At 37.5% G+C, this 23,903-nt stretch overlaps 1 protein-coding gene across 1 annotated transcript in view; it reads right to left on the reverse strand.

Annotated features, from left to right (window-relative positions):
- The window catches only part of trappc9 (trafficking protein particle complex subunit 9), a 266,928-nt gene that overhangs the window by 54,842 nt on the left and 188,183 nt on the right, over positions 1-23,903 (reverse strand). The window lies entirely within an intron of this gene.

The following is a 23,903-nucleotide window of genomic DNA, read 5'->3' on the forward strand; positions in this document are numbered from 1 at the left end:
AGATAGATAGATAGATAGATAGATAGATAGATAGATAGATAGATAGATAGATAGATAGATAGATAGATAGATAGATAGATGTTTTTTAATGAGTGTAATCCTGAGATCAGGCCACTGGGTTCAGCTCTCTGTCGTTGCAATCAATCAATTCAAATATAGTTAAGAACTGAAACAATATATGCATTCAGGTACTTTACCAGTACAGCGAAGCATATTAGCCTGAAATAAAATAAAAATCAATACCTTCCCCAAAACAGCTCATAAAACAGAAAAACGGGGCACAGAATAGTGAAAGGCAGAACGCTAGAGTAGAAATGAAACATCAGCTTAATGGTTTTAGCTATTGTATCTTTCTGTGTATCAACAGATGCTCACATGCGAGAAACACAGAACTAAACAACTGGCTCCCTGTCAATTCATGAGTGTTCATTTGGATTGGCCACAACACACATGAAGCTGAACTGAGATGACAGGAAGAAGGATTTACTGAACAGCAACTCAAAGAAATTCAAAACAATCTCACAACAGAAGAACAAACAAGTCCGAACAGCTAACATCTCGGGTGATCTGTTCAACATTTCTGTTTATCTTGTATGCTGCTTCATGTTATCTGGCTCTGTTTTAAAGACTTTGGGGGAAATTAGAGCAGCGTTTTCTCCATTGCTGGTGCTTGAAAACATAATATTCTGGATCTCTGCTGAATCACCAGCACATTTACATTAGCTGTTGATGTGAAATTCAATAAAACAATATAAAGAAGACACAACAACTAAACAAAAACACACACAAGCAAACAAATATACAGCACAATCAGTGTAGTCCAAATCATAACAAATTACTCTTATGAACTGAATTAATCTTTTACAATGATTCAAGAACTCAGAAATGACTGAACTGAATCTGTCTGATGACTCACTGAATCAGTCAGAAAATTACTGAATCAAAAATTTTTTTTGCGATAACCGATATCTTAAGCATTTTCACTTAAGAGTTTTCAAATGTATTTATATTTAATAATATACAGTTTGAATAATAGAGTTGGAGATGTGATTTTTCAGACACACAAACACACACATATATATATATAAATTAGGGTTGTCAGTCGATTCAAATTGTTTTATCTAATTAATTACATGATGTTTCGATTAATTAATCTAATTAATCACAATTAATAGCTAAATAAATTTGACTGTGAAAATACCCACAAAAGATTATTTAAATATATTTTTGTGTTAAATGAGAAATAATCAAGTAGACATTAAAAATTGTAGCTTGATTCAACAAAATAAATTGATTACACATAAACATTTAGGCGACAATGGCCTTACATAAACTATGGAACATAAAAGAAGATAATTTGAGAAACATCTCAGTATTGTTTGTTCATACAATGAAAGTCATTGGTAACCAAAACAGCTTTGTTACCAATAGTCTTCAAAATAGCTTATTTTTTGTTCTACAAAAGAAAGGTTTGAAACGATATGAGGGACGTGAGAGTAAATTATGACACATTAAAATTTTTTTGGGTGAACTATCCCTTTAATGTTTTTATAATAATAATAATTATATATTATTATTATTATGAATTAAATGATACTCTAAATAAGAAACTAAATCTGCCAGCAGGTGGGGGTAAATGTAATTCATTCGATTCATTCAAACATTCAGGAATGAAGTAAATGGCTCTATGAATGGACCATTGAATCATTGATTCACACGATTCGTCCAAACAGCGGATTCATTCAGAATCTAAATACCGCTGTGTTGCTCGAAGACGCACAACAATTCTGCTGTGGCTTTAAAGGTAATATGTTATTTGCAAAATAGAGCAAAAACACATAATATTGTGTTTAAAATAAAACACAATATCAACTTCTTATTTACTGAACTGTTGTATAAAATCACAATTAAACTCGTGATATTCGGTAATCGTGTAATAGCCTACTGCTCTCCCTGCTCGTGTGATATCGTATGATATAAATATGAGATAAAACTCATACATGGGCATTTTTGCACCAATATCTTGAATTTTAGGGCATAAAAAGTGTTGTTGCCCTGCATCATATTAGTCAACAGTCAACTGTACGAAATTTAAGATGATGTATGGGTCTGGGGGCGGGACCAGTGCGTTAACTGCGTTAAAATATTTTAATCGTGTTATTTTTTTTATAACAAATTAATTAAGTTAACGCGTTAAACTAACAGCCCTAATATAAATGATTCCTTACTATTCAAATTATATTAAATTATAAATTATTAAATATAATTAAATATGTATATACAAAATTCCTTTCCTATCTATCAAACATTATTCATTTTATCAAATAAACACTCCATATATTGTGTTTATAAAAAATGTATTCCATTTGACTTCTATAGGTTTAAATTAGATCTACAAGTCTTCATTGTGTTTGCTAACTCGATTCAAATTCAGTGACAGAAAGAAGTTGAAAAAACAAAAAAAATCTTTAATCTGGAGGGTCAAATACAACCAGCAGACACAGAGGACGAGGGTTTGTTTGAAGTCCTGAAGCACCTGTATCCTGCTGCATTAGAGAGCCTCCAAAATTTCCAATGAAACCTCTTATCCCATCTTATTGAAATGTCAACCTAATATCCCGTGCATAAAAATAGCAAACAAGACAACAAATTAATTTGAGTTTAGCTATCAGGCGTCTATGCTGTTAATGAACGTCGTCACAGGAAGAAAGAACGACATAGAAACGCACACAAATAATTAAACAGGTCTGAGTAGTAATAAACAGCATTCAGCAGCGAGAAGAACATGAACATGAAAAAAATCTTTATCTTTGTCAGGGTCTGATTGTCTCACAGCAGGACGGAACGAGTCTCCGGCAAGAGGACCAGAGATGAGATTTCAGCTGAACCGAACAAATGAACACATTAATGAAGTGAATGAAGGCAGAGACAACCATAAAAACACTGCAAAGTTCAAGCTGTAAGATTTCTCCTGGAATAAAAGCAGTAACGGCTGCAGGCAGTGGACGTAATCATCATTATCGTGATTACACAATTAGACATCAGAGGAAAAGTTATGCTGCATTACAGCACTGATTGACCCCATGAAACCTTGGGAAATTTTCATACGATCTGATTGGGGTTCAGAGAGAGGCCTTTAAAGAAACGTTTCACCCATAAATATAATTGGATACTTCCGTTTAAACTGCTTTCAAAGACTGAAAACAAAAGCTGGCTCATCTCTCCTTCTCTTGCAGGCTATTCAAATCATCTCAGGAAAATAACAACAGCACCAAAATACAGTCCAATCAATTGCTGGGAAGTGAGAATGACAGGTACAGTAACCAAAAAGTGTTCCAAAACCTAGTGAGCTGCCTCAGTGCCTACTTATTACATAGACAGCTGCCTTCTGAGGACACATCCCGACTGAAATGGCATCTCTTCGGTGACTTATTTAGATGCACTACACAGGCTACAACCAGTGAAGCAAATGGTAGACTCAACACAACAGCTTGTGAAGCAAAAATCCATAAATAAGGGGTTTAAACTTTAGATTCTGGTCAAAATACATAGTCCATAATCAAACTGCAGTAAGTTGTCAAATAAGTCCATCATTCCTAATAACGCTTCCTATAATGAAAAAGTCCTTCCCCTGTTGCCCTCTCACATTAAAATCCACCAACATATTGGTTTAGAACTGTTTTGGGTAGTAAAAGGGGCTTGATCTGTGCATATTTCTCTCCTGATTCAGACGAGATTACTTTTTCAGTTAAGAAAGCAATATTATGGATAGAGGACTCATATTTGAGCCGGATTAGTTATGTATAAAGACACAAACACATAGCTTTTCACTTCATAAGATGTTAATTGACAGACTGGAGTCATTTATTGCGATGTATTTATCAGCTGTTTGGACTCTCATTCTGACGGCACCCATACACTGCAGAGGATCTATTGGTGAGCAAGTGATGTAATGCTAAATGGCCAGAGGGTGAATGAATTTCCAGCAGATTTTCATTTTTGGGTGAACTATTCCTTTGACTGAGAATAAATGAGACACTGAACATTGTTAAATGTTCAAATCAATGCATGTTTCCCACATTTTGCACATCATAATCATAATCAGAAGAGCTTTATTACCAAGTGTGTTTACACACACAAGGAATTTGACTTGACGACAGGAGCTTCCAGTGTAGAGGAAAGTACAAACATAGTGCAGACATACATGATAGTGCAGACATACATAGGAATAACACAGTAGGGATGCAATATAACACTAATATAAAAAATAATAATAATAATAATAAAAAAATGAAATTTAAAAAAATTGAAAAATTGAAAAAATGAAATAATGTAATATATACAGAAATAGAAGTATAGGAAAAAATGTAATTGTGTAGATAAATGTACAGCAATGTTATTAGTGTGCAGATATGTTATTTACAGTTTAATATAATTATGTCAGATAACTATGTTAGTTGTGATGGACGATGAATAATTATGAAAGATTAATTGTTCAGGCTGAATATAGCCTGCGGGAAAAAACTGTTCTTGTGCCTGGCTGTTCTGGTGGTCAGTACTCTGTAGCGCCGACCAGAAGGCAACAGTTGCAAGAGAGAGTGGGCTGGGTGTGAAGGGTCCAAGGTGATTTTTTAAGCCCTTTTCCTCACTCTGCAGATGTAAAGATCTTGGAGGCTGGGCAGAGGGGCACCAATAATCCTCTCAGCAGTCCTGACTGTCCGTTGTAGTCTCTTGATGTCTAATTTGGTAGCTGAACCAAACCAGACAGTTATGGATGAACACAGGACAGACTCAATGATAGCAGAGTAGAACTGTTTCAGCAGCTCCTGTGGCAGGTTGAATTTCCTAAGCTGGTGAAGGAAGTACAACCTCTGCTGGGCCTTTTTTGCAATGGAGTCTATGTGAGTGTCCCACTTCAGGTCCTGAGAGATGGTGGTTCCTAGGAATCTGAATGACTCCACTGCAGCACCAGTGCTGTTCATGATGGTGAGTGGGGGGAGTGCAGGGGGGTTTCTCCTGAAGTCCACAATCATCTCCACAGTTTTGAGCGTGTTCAGCTCCAGGTTGTTAAGACTGCACCAGACAGCCAGCTCTTTAACCTCCTGTCTGTAAGCAGACTCGTCTCCATCCTTGATGAGGCCGATGACTGTAGTGTCGTCTGCGAACTTCAGGAGCTTGGTAAGCAGACTCTTCTCCGTCCTTGATGAGGCCGATGACTGTAGTGTTGTCTGCGTACTTCAGGAGCTTGACAGAGGGGTCCTTTGAAGTGCAGTCATTCGTGTAGAGAGAGAAGAGCAGTGGGGAGAGCACACATCCCTGGGGGGCGCCAGTGCTGATGGTGATAGTCCTGGATGTGAGTTTGCCCAGCCTCACTAGCTGCTGCCTGTCTGTCAGGAAGCTGGTGATCCACTGACAGATGGAGGTGGGCACGGAGAGCTGGGTCAGTTTGTCTGAGAGAAGGTCAGGCATGATGGTATTGAAGGCCGAACTGAAGTCCACAAATAGGATCCTTGTGTAATTCCCAGGTCTGTCGAGGTGTTGCAGGATGTAATGCAGTCCCATGTTGACTGCATCATCCACAGACCTGTTTGCTCTGTAGGCAAACTGAAGAGGATTCAGCAAGGGTCCAGTGATGTCCTTCAGGTAGGCCAGGACCAGTCTCTCAAGTGACTTCATGACCACAGACGTGAGAGCGACAGGTCTGTAGTCGTTAAGTCCAGTGATTTTGGGCTTCCTGGGGACCGGAATGATGGTGGAGCGTTTGAAGCAGCAGTGAACTTCACACAGCTCCAATGATCTGTTGAAGATCTGTGTGAAGATGGGGGCTAGTTGGTCAGCACAGACTTTTAAACAGGCAGGTGAAACACCATCTGGGCCTGAAGCTTTTCTAGATTTCTGCTTCCTGAAGACTCGGTTCACATCCTCTACACAGACTTTAAATGCAGGTCGAATGGTGGGGGGTGCAGGGGTGGTAGGTGAATGTGAAGTGCAGATCAGAGCGGATAGGGGGTGGTAGACTATCCTTTTCAAATCTGCAGTAAAACACATTCAGATCGTCAGCCAGTTGTTGATTCTCCACAGACTGTGGGGGTGGTGTCTTGTACATAGCGGTGTTCCTCAGACCAGTCCATACTGACGCTGGATCGTTTGCTGAAAGCTCTTTTCTCAGCTTTTCAGAGTAGTTTTTTTAGCCACTCTTGATCTCCTTTGTTAGTCTGTTCCTGGCCTGGTTATACAAGATTTTATCCCCACTTCTGTAAGCATCCTCTTTGGCGTGACAAAGCTGTTTGAGTTTCCCAGTAAACCACGGTTTATCATTATTAACTGATAAGAATGTCCTGGTAGGAATGCACATATCTTCACATAAACTGGTATATGAAGTTACAGTCTCTGTGAGCTCGTCCAGATCAGTGGCTGCAGCTTCAAAAACACTCTAATCAGTGACGTCAAAACAGGCTTGTAAATCACGCTCTGCTTCATTAGTCCATCTTTTTACAGTCCTTAATACAGGTTTAGCTGATTTCAGTTTCTGCCTGTAGGTCGGTATAAGATGAACCAAACAGTGATCAGAGAGCCCCAAAGCTGCTCGTGGGACAGAGTGATATGCATCCTTTATTGCTGTGTAACAGTGATTCAATATATTGCTGTCTCTGGTGGGACACGTAATGTGCTGCCTGTATTTTGGCAGTTCACGGGAGATATTTGATTTGTTAAAATCTCCAAGAATTATTAAAATAGAGTCTGGGTACTTTTGCTCCATTTCAGTTATTTGTTCGGCCAGTTGTTGCATCGCGGCGCTCACGCACACGTCCGGAGGCACATACACATTCACGAGAATGAAAGAGGAAAACTCTCGCGGTGAGTAGAAAGGTTTAGAGTTTATGATGAGTGCCTCTAAGTTAGGACAGCATTTTCAGCATTGTTACATCTGAACACCAACTTTCATTAATGTAGAAACACAATCCACCACCTCTGGTTTTCCTCGTTAACTCCTCATCCGCTCTGAACAACTGGTAGCCCGGCAGATGAAGCGCGTTGTCCGGAATGGCTTCACTCAGCCAGGTTTCAGTGAAGCACAGTGCAGAGTTTGAAAAGTCCTTGTTGATGCGGGTGAGGAGAAGAAGTTTGCGAGATGAATGCTTGGGAGCGCAGTCCGAAAGCCGCGCACCCGGAGCTTAACCAGGGCGCCGGCGCGCTTCCCTCTTCTGCGTCTGCACGCGCGTTTGAACAACACAGCAGTGCCTCCGACTAGAATGTCCAACAAAACGTCAGAATAATCAAAAACTGGAAAAATATTGGATGTGTTGCTTAATGTTAAGGAGTTCGTCTCTGGTAAAACTTATAGAAGAAGAATGACAAAACACAGAACAAACAAATAAAAACATCAGAAGAATTGCGGAGCTCGGCATCCTGGCTGCCATTTGCGGCGCCATCTTTACTCATTTAGTCATTTTAGTCATAAGCAATGCATATTCATTTTACAACATCACACTGCACTAGCTGAGCATTTAAAGTAAGCAAGGCACTATTACACATGCACGTATGCATAAAAACAAACAAATGCAAAGCAATATGATTGAACTGTGTTCGGCCTGCACTCTTTTGTTTTCTTTACAACTCACGCCTGAAGCAAAAGTCGTGTCCTCTTTATTTACCACAAAGCAACACACAAAAAGACACACAGACTCGAGACCAAGCTGTTTGATGTCAGGATGTCGAGTGCTATCAGGCAGACAGATGTCAACTGCTTCACGCACACTCCCCGCCTCAATGTTATCTCTCACTCAGACACACTCCGGCCAATGGCTAAACGAACCAGTCGCCATGTCACGATATCGTCCCCACAGCGAGAGGCAGAAAAACGAATACTAATGTTCTGCATTAAACATGCGCATCTCATCGTTTGAGTACTTGAGAAAAACTCCACAAAAGAAAAGTCCCTAAATATTTGGAATTCAAATGATGTGTTTGTTTTCTATTTCATAACTTCATCTGAATGTAAACCCACCTAAAGCTTGCATTCCATCGTCGTCTTTGTGAAAGAATCGGATTCAATGAAACCAGACGTCTGACCAAACAAAAGAAAATGGAAATGTCTAGAAGTCACGGCAAGAAACCGCCAACACAAAAGACATGATTACACAATGAAGACAACTCAGGATGGAAAACTTGATGGAAAATTGTCACAGACGTTTTTTTTTTTACTGGCTGTGCAGGTTGATTGCATAGCTACTACTACTAGCATAAAGACTTTTCCAAGAGACCTACACAAGTTTCTAACTTTACTAGCGCACGTCAAATAACCCCTTGTATTCTTGACAAAGTCTTCATTTGTGTACCACTCGACCATAAATTGATTTTTCCCTACTGCTGGTTCGTCTGGTCAGAGGAGAACTGGCCCCCCGACTGAGCCTGGTTTCTCCCAAGGTTTTTTCTCCATTCTGTCACTGATGGAGTTTTGGTTCCTTGCCGCTGTCGCCTCTGGCTTGCTTAGTTGGGGACACTTCATTTCCGGCGATATTGTTGACATAATTGCAAAGATAGTATTTAAACTGAGCTGGATGTTGACATCACTGAATTCAATGATGAACTGTCTTTAACTGAAAAATGAGTGTTTACTATTGTCATTTTGCATTATTGACACTATTTTCCTAATTAATGCTGTTCAGTTGCTTTGTCACAATCTGTATTGTTAAAAGCGCTATATAAATAAAGGTGACTTGACTTGACTTGACCATCAGTATACCACTCTATAAGGCTGCATAATTAATCGAATTTCTAATCGCGACTACAATTATGGATGCCACAATTACGTAATCGTTCAAAGCAGCAATTAATCGTTCAAAGTCCACTTATGTTATTCTGCGTGCTTAAGATGCGTTTTTTTCTTTCTACATGTTATCTTAAGGGTTTTTCCCATTATTTAAATTTTAGTTTTAGTATAACATTATAATACCATTCATAGCTTTACTTTTTTATAATTTAAAGAAGAAACCAATCCGATGTATAGTTGACATTTGAGGTTTAATACTATAGAAAAGCACAAAGTTTTTCAGTTAGAGTGTTTTCAGCTTGTTTATTTTCATATAAAAAATGGCATGCAGTTGCATCAAACAATTGTATAAACATCATTCAATGTAAATTGTGATAATTGTAATTAATAATCGCAATTACATTTTCAAGGGAATAATCAACAATTATGATTTTTGTCATAATCGTGCAGCCCTACCACTCTAGATAGATCGACCATTTCTGTGGCCCTCAAAATACTCAAAGAATAACCAACTCAAGTAATAACCACAAACAAGTAATTATTTCTAGAAACATTTCTAAGAATGAAGAAGCATGCTAAAAAAGATAAAGCCTGACTGGCTATAACCAAGTTAAAATGGCTAACCAAGTTAACTTTAAAATTATGACTTTTTTCTTTTATGATTATGATGGATTATGACGTATTGATATTATGAAATTATTTTAATTTAGTTCAAATTCATTTTTTTATTATTATAAAATTAGTATTACTATATTAATATAATATAATAATATAAATATAAAACATAAAACATAATAAAATATTTATAATTATATAATGAATATATATATTTTTTTATAATTAAAGTATATAACATTTATATTATATTTATATAAAAGTACATAAATATAAAGTTATAATCTATCTATCTAGCTATACACACATATACAGTATATACACACACAAACTTATCATTTATATATAATACTATTTTATCAAGTATGATATTAAGAGTCTTCATGAGGTCTAGTGAAGCAAAAAAGTGAAAAGGAGATGCTGGACTGAAAAATATACACTTTCCCCTAAACATTCATATAAATATGAATCTAAAATCTAGATGTTGATTACAAAAGGGTTCATTGATGTGTTATGCATCGATTAACCATCTTCAAATGATGTGGATGAGGTCTGCCACTGCACATAAATACATTTGTAGGCTGAAAAGCACACATGCACGTTTGAAAACGGTGATATTCATCAGTCCGGTCTCTATATGAGGATGCATTAATCACAGCAAGCAAACAGAGGACCCAGCAGCCAGAGCCGACAGAGATAATGATTCCTCACTAAGGACAGATCAGTCCGCATTAAGAGCTTTTAGTTCTAACCTTTAGCCAGTTAGCACAGCGGATGATGAACCCAGACAACCACAGGCTGAATCTCAATTCACATACAACCACAGCACACTTAAAATACACACTTTGCTATAAGATCACACCAGTATGGGGATATTTCACTTAAGACATTACCTAAAATGATTATTACTTCACTTTTATGTTCTTTCATTTAAAAATCACAAAATTGTGTAATGCAAGACGGGGACAATATCAGACAAAAATGCAGGCAAGGATGCATACTTTGAAAATCAGAGCTTTGTAATCACACCAATGCTAATGTCACATACTATATAGGATGGAAAGGATGCAGTTATATAATCCATATGAAAATATATGGTATAAGCCCTCTCAGACCCCTGGGTTAATACAGTGAGAAAGAGCAGTCGACTTGTTATCCGAGAGCAGCGCATATGCAATGACAGCTAAATAAGATTAATCTTTCATTATAATCGCACGTTCGTAATTTATTCATCATGTTAGATTTAATTTGGTATGGTTTTATACTTGGAAGTGTTGCGTTCATTATGCGCACACCTGTACACGTCTCTGAAGCAGATTTCTGAGAGCTTCATTAGGCAAGACGAGGCGGAAAAAGCACAAACAAAAACAAGACACATTTGCATTGAGTTAGCGTGGACTGAACATGACGCTAATAATATCTGCATATGGATATTTGATGAATGACAGACTGATTGTAGCAATACAGTTGATCACATGTAATCCAATTCCACAGATTTTCCAACATAATCAATAAAGAAAATATAAAAAAGAAATAAAAAATATACATATAAAATATAATTTAAAAAATAGTTTACTGAAGTGGATCGGCTCCTAAATAAAGACTAGTATTAACTATATTTTTACGATATGGCAACAGCCTCAAAGTCAATGTGAAATGCTGTTCAAACCACTTCTGCAATCTGAAGTGGGTAAATGTAGGGCAGGACTTAATTTTGTATCCACCTGGAACTGACTGGATGGTCAAAAGTGTCTCTACCTGAAAAACAAGAGGGCCTGATAACATCAGCAGATAGTAAAGAGAGCTCATTTTGATTTTAATGTTGGCTTTACACTGCCATAAAGACACATGGTCATGAACAGCCCGAAAAGACACCTGAGACCAGGATGGAGACACAGTTCTCAACCTTAAATCAGTCACTTTCCTCTCGGTTCAATCTCTAAACCTAAAAGCTTCCTGTTCAATTCTCTTTCAGCTGAACATTTAGTCCCCGATCACCAGTTGAGCCTCAGAACCCTGCCGAGACAGACAAACACCTATCAGTCTCTCTCTTCAATCATGCCACAATATCTCTGTCTTTCCGCTGTGAAAGTTTGTTCATGTGACCGCACCGTTGTGTGTGTGTGTGTCGTCTCACATGCATTGCATGCACAGAGCAGATGGCCATGTTCAAAAAGACACGCTACATTCTGCCATGCCACCAGCAACCGGCAATTCACACGCAAGGGGATCAGTGATTGGCCAATCATAGTCTGGACGTCTGTGGAGCCATCAGCGGACCTTTTACAGCTTGAACAAGAGCCATCTCACACCGCATGACAGAGTGAACGGTCCTGAGGGAACAAATCATATGGAGCCGATTTCAGTATTGCTCAGTGAGGCGAGAGGAACTTTGACCCTGAAGGAGAAACACAGCCAAAAGCTCTGATAGCAGAGAGATACAGGCCTTTTGCTTAACACAGTCGCTCTGTTACTGAGCCTAGTGAGCCTCCTCGCTCTCTACTGCCAACACAAGCCACTCACTGGCCCTTGTAGTCAACATTTCAACTGAAATGGTACCACAAAAGTGACTTATTTGAAATTCCAGCTGGGTAAGCGCAATTAGCACACAAGAGATTTGACCAGTGCAAACGGTTGACTCCAATAGTCTAATGTTACCATATAGTTAAGTTGTTAACTCAATGCATAAAATTCATATTTAATATAAATAAAATGGATAACTGATGGAAATTTCAATAAGTTTGTTGTAGTGCATTTAGGGATACATGCAACCATTGTTCTGGTACTGGCCAACCACTGTGCAACAAACATTACTAGCAATTTAAAAAAATAAATACAACAACAAGATAATTATTAAATGTTTTATATATATATATATATAAATTATATAAAATAATACAAATAAAAACAATAATGATAACAACAATAGAAATATTAATATTAGGTATTAGCCAACAAGAATATCACTAATATTGCAAAAAAAATAAAAATAAAAATAAAAATAATAATAAAAAATAAAATATAAAAAGTCTTTAAAATAAATCAGTACTATAATCAAAACAAACTGCAAGAAAAAAGAAAGAAAAAAAAGAAAAGAACAAGAGCATAACATTTAATAGATGTAGCTGTCTAGACTTATGAATCAAGAGGTACTCAGGACTCAGAAAGCTGAATCTTTCATTGAGTTGCATTCAAAATGCTTAATGTTTTTGTCTTAATAGAATTTTTGACATTAAAACGTATAATTCATTTAAATCCATGAATTACTTTCATTTCAACAAATGCTGCCTGCCATACAAATGAAAGTTTACCCCAGAATCTGCTTTTTTAAAAACCCACAACAACTAACTAACTAGCTAGCTAAATAGTTATTCACAGGGCCTAAAACTAACTTTTTGCCACACCTGCCATTGGCCGGTGACATGATAAAATTTACTCGGCCCAAATTTTTTTTTACCGGCCATGAAACTCTTTTTTGCAAAAACAGGCTGTTATTAATACTACAATAACTAAACATATTTACACTGTTTTTAATTTGTCCTGCTGGTGCATTTTCCCTCAATTTGTCCTATTAATTATAGCCATTCAACTTTACAGTATAATTGAAAGCCATTATTTTTAACATTTAATAGGCTCTGAAATATATAACAACTTTTAATTTAAGTGATTTTAAAACAATCTTCACATAAACTATATTATATATGCATAAACTATACAGATTCATCTCTATTCAAGCTATAAAAGTTAATCAGTGACTAGAACAGTCCAAGGATTTCTCTTTTTCTTTTGTTCTTTGATATACATCAATGACAGACTTCAGCAGGTTTCACAGCAGTTCCTGATGCATGTGTCGTGGATCTGACACATATTAGATTTTCTCCAAACTCTTTACGATCATTTAAGACTTTATAACTCATCTGTTAATTTTAGGCCCTGGTTATTCATATTATTAAATATTAGCATACTTGACCATTTAGGATCACAACAAGCTGCTAAAATCTGCTTACTCTATTTAAAATTGATGGTTCTTACTTGACAGTCTACAAAACATTTTCAAAGAACAGCCGGCACAGCATATAACAGATTGCCAGTACAGAGACCTTATGGATGATTCCAATGAAATGTGTGGGTAGAACAAATGAGTCATTTTCAAGGTCTCATTTTCGGTTCAGACGCTGCTTTCAGATGTGTTCACACTGACAGTGATCCGCAGTGGAAAAAGTGCGAGTGTGAAAGCACTTTTAGAAGGAAAGCGTTATGTCGGCAGCAGACAGCTAGACAGATTTTCACATCGAGACCTTGATGTCTTTGAGGACCTGTTGATAGGTAGTTTTGATGAACGGAGGGGTGAACCACAGCTCCTGGAATATCTAACCGAACAGCTGATCTCACGTGCCTCCCACCAGCCGCTGATATCAGAACCACTGATCGATCCAGCCGTCCAACCATTAACAACGAGAGCGAGCGAGAACAGAGCAGATAATAGACCCCTGGGTGCAGAAAGGTGGATTTAATTACGCTACGTAATCAATGCGGGACGATATTTCAGCTGCTCAGAGTGATCAACGACCGTCTCGTACGATCACATGGTCTGTCAGTTCGGTAACAGCTGATCGCTGCCCTCTTCCAGCTGACTTGCAATAACTGATTCAAAAACAAGCAAATCAAATGATCAAATCTAACCATAGCTGGTGGAAGCGTTCTGAAAATACAGCTCAACCTGTTCTTACATTAAAATAAGAACTGCCTGAGCGTGTGTGTGTGTGTGTGTGTGTGTGTGTGTCTCCGCTGAAGTAGAGTGACTCCCGCTGAGGTAACAGGTATTATCTAATGAGGCCAATTACTCTCATTCAATCTCTGATTAACTAAATATCATTTACTCACAGTAGCTGAGTCGAGTGCCGCGAAGTCTAGAGAACTGAAAAGCAGATATGCAATGAGCATTTCAGTCAATACTGATAGCCGATATTTTTATGGTTTGACTAGGGCTGTCGATTTAGCAAGTTAATTTAGTAACAATTACTAAATTAATCACGCTCTACTACAAGAAATGCATCTTTTAGCTTAATTTTAAAATTAAAATAAAAAAATCGAACATTTTGAATGCATAATAATAATAGCAGCAGCAGCAGAAAATGTATTTCTTTATATAATAATAATAAATATTATTATATAATTTCTTTATATAATTATATTAATAATTATTATTATTAGTAGTAGTAGTAGTAGTAGCAGCAGTAGTATTACTATTATTATTATTATATAAATAAATTATATAATAGCATTATTGTTGTTGTTGTTGTATAAATAAATAATATATAAATTATAATTATTATTATTATAAAATGTATTTCTGTCTTTACATATCTATTTTATTTTATGTCATACAAGCAGCAATGTTTTAGGCTATATTTAGGGCAAATTCAAGTTAAAACCTCAATAAATAGAAGAGATATATGTACAATAATTATATAAAACAATATTCTTACATCAATTTAAAAAGAAAAATGTAGCAATTAAATAAGCGCTTTCATTCTGATATTTGATAGAAAATCTATATATAAACTATTATTATTATTAATCTTATAAAATATAATAATAATAATAATAATGGTTTTATTAGATATATTGTTAGTTATAGTTTTTATTACTACTATTGTTAATAAGAATAATAATAATAATAAGAAGAAGAAGAAGAAGATTATCAAGCAGTGATAAATATAAATAACAAAAAACAGTGTCAGTTATAAAAAAAGCAATATTAAAACATTTCAAATCAATATGTACTATTGACGGGAATAGCAATGCTAGCATTATAAGCTGAATGCTTCTGCAGCCATAGTTCATCATGCGTTTTCATGAGAAAGCGAGACAGAGTGTGATTTGAAGATGCCTCTAATAAGTGCAACCACACAGAGAATGAAAGCGCGGCTGTGAAAGGCAGCGGGAGGTTGGTAAGAGCTTTACAAGAGGCTGCTCTTCCAGCGTCAGATGCCCAGGCTGACAGATGGCAGAGCGGCCTGGCTCTAGCGCACTCACTGGGGAAAGTCATGTGTGCGCGGCCCTCACAGCCCGATCCACAACCGCAACTTTCACTCCGGCTCTACAACTTCCAGCTGGTGGCCTTAACGCCACCCCTGTCCCAGAATTCCCTCTTCTGCTGACTCGACAGCCATGCTAATGAACCTCTCCCTGATTCTCGAAGTTAGTTTCCACTGACTAATTATGCCTGGAAAGTGTCACTGGAAAAACGCTATAAAAAACATATTTATCCACCAGCGCTGGCTATTTTCAGCTCTTGTGCGAGTGGGTTGATCATTAGCTTGCCATGCTAAGGTGTTGAAGATGTGACTAAGATGTCTCCGTGCTGGAGCGCGTGCCCTGCTGAGATGCATAAATCAAAGAAGGGGGGCGTCTGGAGCCCAGACTGATTTATCTGCTTGTTTTCCTGCACTGTTACCCAGGAAGTGTCCATCAGAACAAAGCGAGAGCAAAGTAGCTGAAGGACTATTTCTGTAGCCGTTCTGTCGCCTCGGAGTGTGATTTACAGATGAACCTCTGATACAGCAGCGGCAGAGGGCTGGATGTGTTAAGCACATGGTGATGAGGTGTCCTAACCCTGGAAAGACGCTCACACCGCTGTCTGCAGACAAAGAGACAGCGCTAGTGTTTAAAAGAGTCGTCACGTGTCAGAGAAACTTTGCGTAAAGTAATTTGGGTCATAATTCTTACAGCTTTGTCGCAGCATTTTAATGCACAGAAAACCAGCATCCATCCAAAGTCAGCCTTGCAGTCGTTATGCATATGGCATATATGATTCACACTTCTATATCGAGGCTAAACACGTCAGAGAAAAAAAAAATTTCACTGAGGTTGTTGCAATGCACTCTGGGATGCTGCCTTTGAATGTCCTTAAAGTACTGTCTAGGTAGGCAGCACACTAGGCAATAAAGAGCTGAAACAATGGATGCTACACGATGAAATACAGCTATTAAATATCTATCAGAAATTATTGCAAACAGGTGGATTAATCATATAAAGTCGTGATTTAATTCACTTTGCAAAATGAATAAATCGCATGCACAGCTATTGTTCAGGTGATTTATGTTTTATACACAAGTTTTCATAATTCGTACAGAGCTGTTTAAATAATGTATGACGCACATTTCATAAATATGCTGCGCACAGGGCTGATGATGTCATAATACTGAATCATAACACTGTGAAAAAATCCGCTCAGATTATGAATCAGATTCAACTCGCAAAACAAATGCATCATTTGAATCAATCTTAGTCTGCTCGACTTTCACAAGGTGGCATATAGGTGTGTTTCTCTCATTCTCTGCATCTTTCTCTCGCTCTCTAAACCTCGTATTAAAACGCTTTGTTTTTTCTCTCGCATTCTAAATGAAACAGCCTCTCCATTGATTTCCTAGGAGGAAACAAGTGTCCCCCAAGGCTGCTTTTTCATCCTTAAAAGACAAATTACCTGACATTTCTAAACTTAACACAGTTGTGTGTGCGGTTACAGGCCTCTGGTATCGTTCTTATTTGTTTAAGCCTTAATGTGCTTTGTAAGTGTGTATGTCCTAATGTGTGTGTCCTCAACAGGCCCTCAAATCGTGGAGAAGAACGCTCTAAACTTATTCTGATTACTGCATGTTCATTCATTCAATTTATTCAGATATTATTCTGAATACAATGTAGAATTATTCTAAAATTCAAAACAGATCATTCACTGCAACTAGACTGTAAAATGGCTCATTTAAAAACCACTGGCTCATTAACATATGACCCGCCCACATTCATACATTCATCTATTCCAAAGTCAGCAACCTGAATGCTACTATGCAGATTCTGGCCAATCACAACAGAGCTCGTTTACATACATACATCTTAAAAGCTCTAGTGTGCGGCAAACATAGATTTAATTGGTTTATTTCTCTGCCGAGTTCAAATGCCAGGGAAGACTTGCTTGTTTGACCTCTGATCTGTGTGATTAGTGGACACTGACACGTCCCAACACAGCGCTCTCGAGAGATCCAGGTCCTAAATGCGAACCCCTTGTCACTATAAACACAAGCACAGCTGTCGGCCTCGGAGTTAGAGCACTGTAAACAGTAAAATGCCCACCTGGAGGAGGTTTAACGTCCATTTGTTTGGATCTGTAATAACTGTAAAGCTTTTAAAGTACCGTTTGCACAGATCAATAGTATCATCGCTGGAGCCTGCCACATACTTAAGGCCATGATTGTACTGTTTAAAGCTGTTAGTGAGGTGGAGAGAGATTGATGATACCTTGTCTGAGCATCAGACGCCACACCCACGGACCGCCCACTGACTGTCTCATAAACGCAGGGCACAACAGTGAACGCCCAGATTTTCAGCAGCCTTAGCGCCAACACTTTCCCCAATTCATTTTCTCCACAGGGATTTCAAACACGTTTTCAATATTTTTTTTATGAAATATACAAAAACAACTAAAAATAAATGCTAAAAATAAATACTATAGAAATAAAATACTATGCATTACTATATAATAGTTATTATATAATAATGGATGGATGGATGGATATAATATACAGTAGTTAAAGAGGAGTTCATAAAAAAACAGCCCAATGCACTGCGTTAATATGATATAAGTGTTTCTGAATTACAAATTGCATTAAATATGTAGTTGAAGGAAATGACTGTAATCTAAAGTAATAATAATATAAGACTGTAAAAAATCCAATAAAAATACAAAGCAGCACAACTGTCTCCAGCACTGATAATAAATCCGCATATAAGAATGATTTCTGAAGGATCATGTGACACTGAAGACTACAGTAATGGCTGATGTCATTCTTTGCATGACAGGAATAAATTATATTAAAATACATTCAAATCGAAAACTGATATTTTAAATTGCAATCATATTTCACAATTTGACTGTACACACACACACTTGCTTGTTGCTGTACAATAAATGCAGCCATGTCAGTCACATTCTTTTTTTATTGAAAAAGCTGGTCTACCAGACTTTAGAGTTTGTTTATCAGCTTTTTTGCCTATTTTCATTGTGAAAACCACACTTGTGTTTTTAACATAACTAAGAAACCAACCTAAAATATAGGTTTCAAAGTAAGCATCACACTTATTTGAACGCAACAGTCAAACACATAATAATGGGCATGATTGTTCCATTAGAGATGTGGATTAGAAAAGGAAGAGTATCAGGACCACACGGCAAATGTCAGGTTTATTGGCGTGGGTCAAACAGGTGACCATGCTTGACTGGCCACTGGAGCCCTTCTGATGTCAGAAGTGCCGCCCAGTGGAAGAGAGATGATGCATCTGATTGGTGCTGACAGCTGTCCGTCACTCACAGGGTGCAGGGTTAATGCAGGAGAAGAGCAGGGAGGAGGGAAAGTCAAGTGCTCCACGGTGAGTCTGACTGTTGCTATGTGACAGCAAGAGCTCATTTCAGCTTTTCAGCAAGTGTTGAATCTTATTTTTAGAAAGACGATACACACACTCACACTGCATGTCATTACATACAGCTATTCCTCTCTCTTTCTCTGTATTCAAAGTGGCAGAACCACAGACTACACACGCCATCATGAGGTACTGGGCATATTCATTTATATGCCTGTGCATGAACTAATACATCTTCTTTAAAGCATTTCTGATATAACTTCTCAATTATTAAACTGTGTACATAACATTCAGCACAAACAACCACATAGGAACAGCCTGGTAACACTCACAACTGCAAAACAAAATGCTAAAAAAAACACCCTGAACACCCCAGCAACCTCATAGCAACAGACACAACACTCTGGCAACTGCAAAGCAACACAGTCAAAACCTAAAACCCACCCTGAACACCATAGCAACCATGCATAGCAACACCCTGGCAACCACCCATAATACTTTAACATTGTGGTTGTGACTTTCCCCCTCGTGTGCTTGTTTAGCTTGTGTGTCATTAAGTGAGTGGGTGACTCTCTGCAGGGGGAGATCCTTACAGAGTCAACACACGCCGCTTAATCAATGCTGTCACTTACATACCACAGCAGAAACACTGCCATCCACTCTCCAACAGTGTGTGTGTCTGTGTGTGTGTGTGTGTGTGTGTGTGTGTGTGTGTCTGTGTGTGTGTGTGTGTGTGTGCACATATTTGTTCAGGGTTTATTCTGTAGTCAAGACCAGAATGACGAGCTTCTTGATATTAAATCTAGCTAGATAGAATGATAGATAGAACAGAACAGAATATAGAATGGCAGAAGGAGAGAAAGACAGGGCAACGGATAGAATGACCGAGCAACAGAAGGACAGATAGACAGAACTAAAGAAAAAATGATAGATAGATAGACAGATAGATAGAACGATAAATAGACAGATAGACAGACAGACAGATAGATAGATAGATAGATAGATAGATAGATAGATAGAGAGAGAGAGAGAGAGAGAGAGAGAGAGAGAGAGAGATAGACAGACAGACAGACAGACACATACAGATAGATAGATAGATAGATAGATAGATAGATAGATAGATAGATAGATAGATAGATAGATAGATAGATAGAGAGAGAGAGAGAGAGAGATAGATAGATAGATAGATAGATAGATAGAGCAACAGAAGGACAGACAGACACATACAGATAGATAGATAGATAGATAGATAGATAGATAGATAGATAGATAGATAGATAGATAGATAGATAGATAGATAGATAGATAGCAACAGAAAGACAGATAGATAAAACAATAGAATGATAGAACAATAGATAGACAGACAGACAGACACAGACAGACAGACAGATGGACAGACAGACAGACAGACAGACAGACAGATGGACAATGATAGTAAAACAGAAATACAGAACAACAAAAGCACAGTTAGACAGAATGATAGACAGAATGATGGATGGATGCTAGAACAACAGAAGGACAGATAGATAGAATGAGTGATAGAACAACAGAACAATATACAGAAGGATGGAAGGATGGATGGATATAGACAGATACAATGATAGAACCACAGAAATATAGAATAACAGAAGGACAGAGAGATGGAGGGACAGGAGTAGAACTCTAGGATGGGAATTAGTTGACTAAAATACTGTACTATACTGCCTTCCATTACGTTGGTTGCCTTCTGGTTTAGAAGCTTTAATCACCACCTGCTGAGAGCAAATAAGACAGTCAGGCCTCCGCTGCGTAATTATCATGTATGTACGTCTGCGCAGACGACCTAATGATTTCACACCCTAGTGAGCAGAAACCCTTTCACTCAAAAGACATGCTGACCACACTAATACAGACATGCAATATGACTCTATTGATGTCTGCTACACAAGGGGCACAGTCAAACAATGGGAGTGCACGATTGGACAGGGAGCTATTGTTATATCACAATGGGTGAAGAATTGCAGAGATGCTGATTGGACGAGACACATCATTTAAAAACATCAAAAAGGAACTAGCTGCACCGAATTAGCTACTTTTTTTTAATCCTACAGCTCAAAAGAGCTCGTTTAGGAATTGTACAGCGTGACAAAAATGTGATAATACTGTGCCACGCCAACACAATAGAACCACAAGGATCAAATATGCCTGTATTGTGTTGAGCCAGATTAGCTGTTCCCCTCAAGTACACACACATTTAATGTGTTTCACTAGCATTTATTAACATTATAAAGCGTACACAAAGTTGCTGGTAGCATCTAATTTATGTCAAAACCGTAGGAGAATGCAGTCTTAATGCAGCACTGCAGCCAGATACAAATACCATGGAAAGAAAAAAAAAGTTCTTACTTGCGAAAAGGATGTAGATTTAAATGTGAACATCATTAATCCTTGACTGCAAACCCTGACCTTTCTTAAGAAAGAAAGAGAGAGAGAGAGAGAGAGAGAGAGAGAGAGAGAGAGAGAGAGAGAGAGAGAAAGAAAGCACATAATCAACCAATGAAAGGCAAGACGGGTCACACACCAGCTAATGAAATGCAGGACGCACCACATAGCAACCAATGAAGCAGGGAATGAGCTACACAAAAAAGTGGGTAATAATAATAATGCATAGTGTGCTTATGGACCCTTTTAGCATATAAATGTTTTATCAATGTATCAATGTATCAAAATATTTTGGTTTAAAGTTTAAGAGGAAATCTGAGGCCCTATATCTATTCACCACTTCTAATCACCATTTTGCCTTCACTAATTCATTTTAAATGGTCCTGCAGTGTGAACTCGAATATTTAAAGGTGCAAACATTCCATGCAGATGCTCAATTAGTATGAGCTTATGAAATACGATGCATAATTATAATAGAATTAGCAAAACACTGCTTAAAATACACTCTTAAAAATAAAGGTGCTTCAAAAGGTTCTTCACAGCGATGCCATAGAAGAACCATTTTTGGTTCCACAAAGAACCACTCAGTCAAAGGTTCTTTAAAGAACCATCTCTTTCTTACCTTTTTGTAATCTGAAGAACCTTCTTTCGCCTCAAAGAACCTTTTGTGAAACAGAAAGGTTCTTCAGATGTTAAAGTTTCTTTATGGAACCATTTAGACAAAAAGGTTCTTGTATGGCATCGTGAAGCACCTTTATTTTTAAGAGTGTAGTGTCATAAACTATTTAGTGTCAACTACCCAAATACAGAGCAGCCAATGACCTCTAGGATAATGCACAGAGGAGCCCATGAGTGTCTGCACACTCCACAATCTGCTGATTTCTCAGGAACTAACAAACAAGTATCCAAACACTTACAGGTACAGACACGCACACACACAGAGAGGCATAAATCAGCGGCTGAAACGGACAGTGCCGCGCAAATGAACAGAATCATCTGAATCCTGTCCGGTTCCCATGGTAACGCAGAATGCCGCAGAGTACCTGTCTTTACCTACAGCAGATAGATTCAAGTACGGAAATGAATAAAACACTAGATTACGGCTCTAACACACTAATCGACACTCTCGCTGTGCTGATGAGATTCCAAAAGTATTCCACACTAAAGGCATCAAGCTTTTACAAAGCATTAAACATCCTGAAGCTCGCTGATTAAAGTGTTTCAGGGCTTTTTTAGTGGCTCTTTGCAAATAATGCATGCTCTCACTTCACAATGCAATCAAACACTCTTGATTTAACAAATAATTAGGATCATCTATCCATCCACCCATCCAAAAATAAGCTTGAGGTCCTGTTCTTCATTGCTTTCTGCTTCTATCCTATTAACAAAGACAAAAAAGACAAAAACTAAAATAATAAATATAAATAATAATGAATAAATAAATACATATGTAATAAAATAATTATAATAAAAACAATAGAATACAATAGAATACAATTAAACAATTGGATCTAAAGGCTTAAAACCACTGGTAAAAAAAAATAACTTCTGTAATTTGTAATACTTTTCATTACAAATTGTAATATATAAGGAGTGGAGAAATTGTTTTGGGACCAAATAAATAAATAAAGCATGAGAGACTAATTTGAGTTCAAAATAAAATTAAAGAGTATAAGCATTTATCTGTCAGGAACGATAGACTCTATGGATTGTTTTTAGCATCTCTGTCCCATCAGTGTGATTTTACAGCTGTGATGACTATGATTATCAGGACTATGATTTATAAATGCAGTTATAGCAAGACTGTCTGATCTGAGTCCAGGGGGGTTGAGAGTTAAATAAATGAAAGAATTAGAGAACCATAACCATATGAACCACAGCCAAGTTCTAGAAATAGCAGGCTTTAAAAGTTTGACAAAGTTTTTGTCTTTACTTTTTAATAAACCACCATCTAAAACGCAATGACCCGGTAATATACGTCAATTTAAGACAAGCGGCGTATCAGCCTTCAGAGCAGATTCATTTAGTTCAAACAGCACTGTGGAGTTTTTAACCGCAGAAGAACTACAGCAGCTCTCAGCAGATCATGAGAGTATCTGGACTGGTGCAGAAAGTGCCGTCAGACGTTCTGAAGCTCAGATGGGGTTTTAATCAAGTGTCCTGCAGTTTTCACATCTCTGATAAATGCATGAGAGAGGGACTTCTGATAGGTCCATTAAAGCATTAAAGAGCGCTGACCGCATTTAATAGCTAAATAAATGCCGCTGGTGATGGGAAAGAATTTTAATGGCTCTTCTGCTGCTCTTGTGTGTTTGAACGTCTCTGATATTACTGTATGTGTGTGTGCAGGGTTCAGAAATAACACTCAATAAAAACCAAATGCAAGTAAAAACTGGCTTTAACCTTTATATAAACTGAATCATAATGCATGGTTTAAATTGTGTTTAGTAACAAGTTTTGCTTAAAAAAAATTAAATAAATCCATGTCAATCCTACCTGTACATTTGAGATGCAAAATTGAATCTGTTTGTAATGGGTGGCCATCTAGTATACAATGCTGTGAGTCACAGCAACCTGCAATGTGTGTCAAAAATATAGCTATTAGGGAAGATCTGATAAATAATTACTTTACAAATATATATTTTTTAAATGTTTCGTTTATATATGCAGTTGGATC

The sequence above is a fragment of the Sinocyclocheilus grahami genome, unplaced genomic scaffold (genome assembly GCF_001515645.1).
Source record: "Sinocyclocheilus grahami isolate Dianchi unplaced genomic scaffold, SAMN03320097.WGS_v1.1 scaffold432.1, whole genome shotgun sequence".
Taxonomy (NCBI): Eukaryota; Metazoa; Chordata; class Actinopteri; order Cypriniformes; family Cyprinidae; genus Sinocyclocheilus; species Sinocyclocheilus grahami.